The sequence below is a fragment of the Protobothrops mucrosquamatus genome, unplaced genomic scaffold (assembly GCF_001527695.2).
Source record: "Protobothrops mucrosquamatus isolate PMUCROS unplaced genomic scaffold, P.Mucros_1.0 scaffold2054, whole genome shotgun sequence".
NCBI classification, from domain to species: Eukaryota; Metazoa; Chordata; class Lepidosauria; order Squamata; family Viperidae; genus Protobothrops; species Protobothrops mucrosquamatus.
Window position 1 is genome coordinate 13,655 of NW_015388160.1, and position 6,827 is coordinate 20,481.

Consider the following 6,827-nt stretch of genomic DNA (forward strand, 5'->3'; position numbering starts at 1 on the left):
GAGGCACCCGCTCAATCCTAACCATCAGTTTACTAGGCTTGCTCACACACCCCGCTTCTTCTTACATCCTCTCTGTGCTGAGAACCACGTTTCATCCCGGGCACCGGGGCTAATACCCACCACTGGGAAAGGTCACCGCTTTAAAGAGGCGTGATGGGAGGAGAGTCTACGGACGCTGCCCGGGCGTCGGGGAGCCCTTCATTCATTTGGGTCTCACTCTCACATACCCCTTTCCAGGGGTCGCCGCACTCACCTCCTGAAATCAAAGGGCATGTTGGTGGCAGACGCAACGCAACGTCCCCGCCCCCCTTTTTGCCCAAAATTTCGGCTTCAGCCGTGCCGGCTCCTAGGGCAGGAAGTGACGGACCCAGCTCAGCCAAGCCGGAGGATGCGCTGCACAAACTCATTGGACGGCGGACCCGCGCACCGCGGCCGCTTCCGCCGCCGAGTTAAAGGAGACGGGCGAGGGGCGCGCGCGGGAAGAGGGGTGGCTGGTGCTTTGCAAGGGGTTCCGCAGAGAACTTGCAGCGTTGCTAAATGAGCCCTGTCTCCCATACGTTGGAAGGGTTTGGGGGGGGGGTTCCGAAAGACGGGGGAGGCGGGAAATTAAACTTAAAAGGGGAGTTTTAAGAATATAATTTAAAAGATGTAAGGGGAATGACTGGTACTTAAATAAACTTTCGGAGTTGGAAAAAGGATACAGGCGACTTTTCATCGGCAGATGGTGATGAAGTCGATTCTATGGGCCAGATGTCTCCACATCTTTCAATCTTGCACTATTTCTTTGAGTTTGTCAATAGATGGCTGGTGTCATCTACTGAAGACAGAGACATTAACCTGAAAATAAACTCTCTTAGATTATATGGCTGTAGAACCACGTGCACGAATTTCGGAAATAAGGCTGGGTTTCTGTTGTTCTTACTCCTCCCTCCTCCCTCTCCTTATGTGTGTATGTGTGTTTGTGCATTAACACTAATATAGCTCCCACTAAATCAGTAATTTCTAACAAAGGAGAATATTTGTATTTCAGGGTTGAAATGTGGGGCCCTTGGTGCTCTCTGAGCTTGCTTGTTTTGTTGCAGATGTTTCATTAGCCAAACTAGGTAACATCATCAGTGCTGGTGACCACTGATGATGTTACCTACTTTGAAACATCTGCAAGAAAACAAGCACAGAGAGCACCAAAGACCTTTCAGTAATTTCTTTTGCTCGTGCATAAGCTTGGTGTGGACATTTGAAATAACACTAGAACATCTAGTGTTTAACCTGGCTTTTCACACAAAAGTATACACTGGGAAAATGGTGGCAAACAATAACTTTATTTTTCACAAGAGTGCAGTTTTACGCTTAGTTGCATGGCTGTATCTGCTAGATCCCTTAAGCTAGTTAAAGTACCTACAATTTTACTCAACCACATTTTGGGGCTTTGCACAACATACTCAGCCACAAGATAGCCAACCACATTTTAGTTCTTTACATTCAGATTTAATTAGTATGTGATTTAGCATATTATGTGTGCCTTGAAAATTGCTTAGCATAGGCTTCTCTAGGATAGCATATTTTTATTCTGTCTGTCTGTATATCCATTGCTGTCAACATCTTCAAAGGAATAAAATTCACAAGGGAATTAGAAAACAATATGCTACCCTTCCTGGATAGCCTCATCAGCAGAGGCAGTGATGGCAAATTAAAAATAAAAGTCTATCATAAAACTACCCACGCCAACCCACTACCAGCTCCAATGACCCAACCTCCCACAAGAGAAGCTGGGTAACCCTATTTAGATGTGCACAAACACATTGCAGCAACCCTGAACATCAAAAGAGGAAACATCATTGATACAACATGGATATCTACACCAGGGCTTTTCAACCAGTGGTACGGATACCACCTGTGGTACATTGGCACCTGGCAGGTGGTACGCGACCATCCTAGAAAAGTGGTAGTGGGGGAGGGGAATGAGCTGAACCGGTGGTAGCACCGCACAAGCCTGAGCAAGAGATGGCTGGAGCTGCAGGGCTGTCAGGGCTCAGCGGAAACACCAGGATCAGTGCCGCTTTCCAGCTGATCAGCGCTTTTTCGGGGCTGTCAGGGCTCAGTGGAAGCGCCAGGATCAGCGCCCGGGTCCAGCTGGAGCTCGGCACTGATCCTGGTGCTTCTGCTGATCCCTGAAGAAGCACCAATCAGCTGGAAAGCAGCACTGATCCTGGCACTTCTGCTGAGCTCAGAAGAAGCGCCGATCAGCTGGAATGTTGCAGCATCTCCAGGGTCTTGTGATTTACATTCAGATGCTTTGCAACTGATTCATATTTATGACAGTCACAGTGTCCCAGGGTTATGTGAAGTGACCAAAACCTGCTGCAATCACCCAGCAGATGGGGGGAATAAAAACCAAACACCACCCCACCCCACCCCGCTGCCAATCCTCAACAGAAATGTTCACAACAATGAAAACCTTGGAGGAGGAAGAGCGCCGCCGGGTGGGCAGGCTGGTGTCTTGCTCGGTTGTGGCTTGGGGGGCACTTTTTTCAGTGCCATTGTAACTTCGAACAGTCACTAAGCGAACTGTTATAAGTCGAGGACTACCTGTACTTTATCACTTTTTTCCTTTTTTTTTCTTTTTGGTCATCAAGTTTTTGACACCTTGCTAGGCGACTGGTGGTACTCGGATGTTGACATATCCTAAAAGTGGTACAATGGGTGAAAAGGTTGAAAAGCCCTGATCTACACAACTTCATCAAAAAGTGCCTAACCACTCAACCTGATATAGCACAACCAACACAAGCTGGGAAAAGGTCAACAATGTTATACATTGAAAAATCCTTCAAACCACCAACAGACAATAATAATAATAATAATAATAATAATAATAATAATAATAATAAAGTTGGAAGGGACCTTGGAGGTCATCTAGTCCAACCCCCTGCTCAGGCAGGAAACCCTATACCATTTCAGACAAATGGCTGTCCAGTCTCTTCTTAAAAACTTCCAGTGTTGGAGCATTCACCCCTTCTGGAGGCAGGTTGTTCCACTGGTTAATTGTTCTAACTGTCAGAAAGTTTCTCCTTAGTTCTAGGTTGCTTCTCTCCTTGATTAGTTTCCATCCGTTGCTTCTTGTCCTGCCTTCAGGTGCCTTGGAAAATAGCTTGACTCCCTCTTCTTTGTGGCAGCCCCTGAGATATTGGAACGCTGCTATCATGTCCCCCCTCATCCTTCTCTTCATTAAACTAGACATACCCAATTCCAGCAGCCTTTCCTTATATGCTTTGGCCTCCAGTCCCCTAATCATTTTTGTTGCTCTTCTCTGTATTCTTTCTAGAGTCTCAACATCTTTTTTACATTGTGGTGACCAAAACTGGATGCAGTATTCCAAGTGTGGCCTTACCAAGGCATTGTAAAGTGGTATTAACACTTCATGTGATCTTGATTCTATCCCTCTGTTATTACAACCTCATGGCATCATTGTAGCATACAAACCAACTAAAGCCCTCCAAAATATACACCAAAAAATCCAGCAGTGCCCGAAGAAACAAACAGGAGTCATCTATAGCATAAGGACTGCAATACCCACCATGTAGGAGAAATGGGCAGAAGACTTGCAACGAGCATTCATGAACACCAACTAGCAGTCAGAAAACTCCTTAATTTGGCAACACATGGACAGACTTAACCATAGTTTCAGTTGGGTAACAATGAGCATCCTAGACCAAGCCAAGTCTATAAAATATTAAGAGAATTTATGGAAGTCTGGCAGTCAGACAAGTAGGCCATCAACAGGCACATAGAGATAAATAACATCTATCTATTAATTAAAAGAGACAATCAAAAAAATAAAAAAGGAAAGAAAAAGACCAAAAACCATTCTCGCCAGCAGTCAGCAGATGAGCAAACATTAACACCAAAATTAATACTAGACCAACAATCAAGAAGTAAATAATACTCCAATCAAGGAACTACCAACTCAGACAAACAAGCTAACAGTAAACAGTCAAATCAAGGAATGACCAAGATCATTCACACCAATACTGAGAGGGCCAGCCACTAATATATGAGAGCAATTTCACTCTCTTCTAGCATTGATGATGTTACCTAGTTTGCTAATGAAATATCTGCAAGAAAACAACCAAGCTCAGAGAGCACCAAGGGCCCCACAGACTGACAAACATATCTAAGATTCCTTCCTGTTTCCCCCAAAACAACAACCCTGTGGGCTGGACTGAAAGAAAATGACTGGCCCAAAGTCACCCAGCAATATAAAACATTTTCCTGTGGCCCAATTAGGAATATTAAGCAACATGTTTAAAATGTATGCATTGCACATCATATTATTATTCTATTCTTTATTTGTCCAACTACAAACCATCAACAATTAAATTTACAAAAGTATTCTGGGAATACCTTTGTGAATATGCAAATTATTCATTATATTTAACAGATGACAGTTATTTTTTTGTTACACCGTATTTTGTTACACAGTAGCCACCAGTTTACTGAATATTTGTCAGTGTACTGCTTGCATCTCCTAATTATTGGGATGTGGCAAGAGTGAAAACAGAAGCTACAAAGGATTACTTTGTTAAACAAGTAAATTGAAAAGAGAGGAGGGATGACCGTATGCAAAATTGGGAAGTACAATACAGTTTTATACCTGGCAGAGGAAGTACACAGATTTTTGATCTTCAGCAGGTCATTCAATGTGAGGGGGGGGGAAAGTACATTTGTTTGTTTAGAGGAAGTATATGACAAAGTGAATAAATTTGAATTATGGACAAACATGGAATTGAAGACTGGTTGCTGAATGCAGTGAGAGTGATATAATAAGGGAGTAAATGATTAAATAAAATCATTATTTTATAATGATTAATAAAAAGAATGCTTATTTGTTTATTTAATTTATATGGCTGCCATTCTCACTTGCATGTGACACTCAGTGTCAGAAGCTAAAAATCACTAAATTCAGCCATGAAAACCAATTGAAAAATACAATTAAAACCTACAATAAGAAAAAAGACAACAGAGAGTGCAGCCTAAATGCACTCTCACAGTGCAACCATTTAGGAAATGACTCAGTGTTGAGCAGGAAGTAAAGCAGCGATGTGTGATGTCCCTTTGATTATTTAATGTATTTCTAGTTAGATTATCTAAGAAATGTTTGTGATGATAGAGATGTGATTGGAGATAAAATGTACGTGCATCTATGTGTGCAGATGATGCCATAGATGTTAGCTGAGAACTCAAATGATTTGCAGCAAATGTGAGATAGATTGTATGACAGATTAATCAGATTCATATTCCTCACTGTATCAAAGAACTAGGTGGCTCTGTTTGATAGGGAAATGGAGCATTATAGATTAAAACTTCTATATTTTTGCCAAAATGCCATAGAGCTATAGTGTCATAATGTTGCCATAATATTTACTAAATATGGGAAATGGCTGAAGAAATTTTAGGCTCTGGAACTGCCAATAGAAAGGGAAAGATGCCATTTAGTTTGTTGTGGGGAATGAAGACTTACCGAAGAAGAAGAAATGATGCTATTACATCATCTCTATTTTGCTTATGTTATACTTAAGTGAGAATTAGGAATATTAGGAGATACATAAAAGTGAATTAAAAGCAGTTGGAATTGGGTGTCTAAAAGTACCTTTGGTAAAAATAGGAAGAAATAAGTAAAAAATGTATGGCTGCTGAAAGAATGTGAATTGAATACAAAAGGGGACAACTGTCACTAACTCAAATGTTGAGGTGGTTATTTTATAGAAAAAGAGTGAATAAGAATCAAATTGCAAAAAAAGTATAGTATGTGAGGAAAGAGTTGTGGGTTAAAGGGAAAAACTAAGAGTATCATGGCTGGACAGAGTGTCACCTGTCTGACTAGTGAACCCAAAGAAAAGGAATCTTCAAGGCTTTGCAGTGCCATAAAAGATAAACTTTATTGAATACACATCTCAGAACTGAAGAAGCAAAACCAGCTCTGGTTTTCCCGCGCAAAAGATTGCTTAGTTAAGCAATAGCTTCCCTTGCCCCCCACCCACCAGATGCTCCCATTGTTCAATCACAGAACTTCAGCTTGTTATGGGAACAGTTCACTTCTCCATCAAGTACCTGCATTAGAGACCTTGGCATTCCTGCAGGCTCTCACGGTCCATGAATGGCTTCTTAGAATCCCGTTTCCTCCCTGCGTTTTCTACCACTCCCTCCTTTTCTATGGCAAGTTGATTAGCAATAGAAGTTAGCAGGTCTCATAGCAATTCAATCTTGGCATAGAGTTGATCAGATTCTCAAGAAGAGTGAGGTGAGTTTAAAGAGCAAAATATAAACAATGAAGCATTGTCTGAATGAGATGGAAACAAGGATGATTTCCAAGGACAGAATGGCATGGAATAATAATGGCAATGGTGTGAATCAGGCCTAGATATTCATGTCTTAATTTCTTTGGCTTAATATTACTCTTTGGTTTAAGATTACTCTAATCTGACTTCTTTTCTGCACTCTGTATAATAATGTTTACCATGAAAGGCAATAGCAGAATAGGAAGGAAGGAAGGAAGGAAGGAAGGAAGAAAAGAAGGAAGGAAGGAAGGAAGGAAGGAAGAAAAGAAGGAAGGAAGGAAGGAAGGAAAAATGCTGTCTCCCCTCCCCCCCCTGGATTTCCACCTTTCCTTTGAAACTGGTAAGTCTTTGAATGAGATGCCAAGGTAGCAGATACAGTAGGACTACAGTAGGATTACAGTATTATGTAAATATCCTTTATTTCAGTAGGAGAATTTAAAACTGATAGATTTGTCTTCCAAGACCTATCCCAGATATGGTGGGTATGTTCAAAGG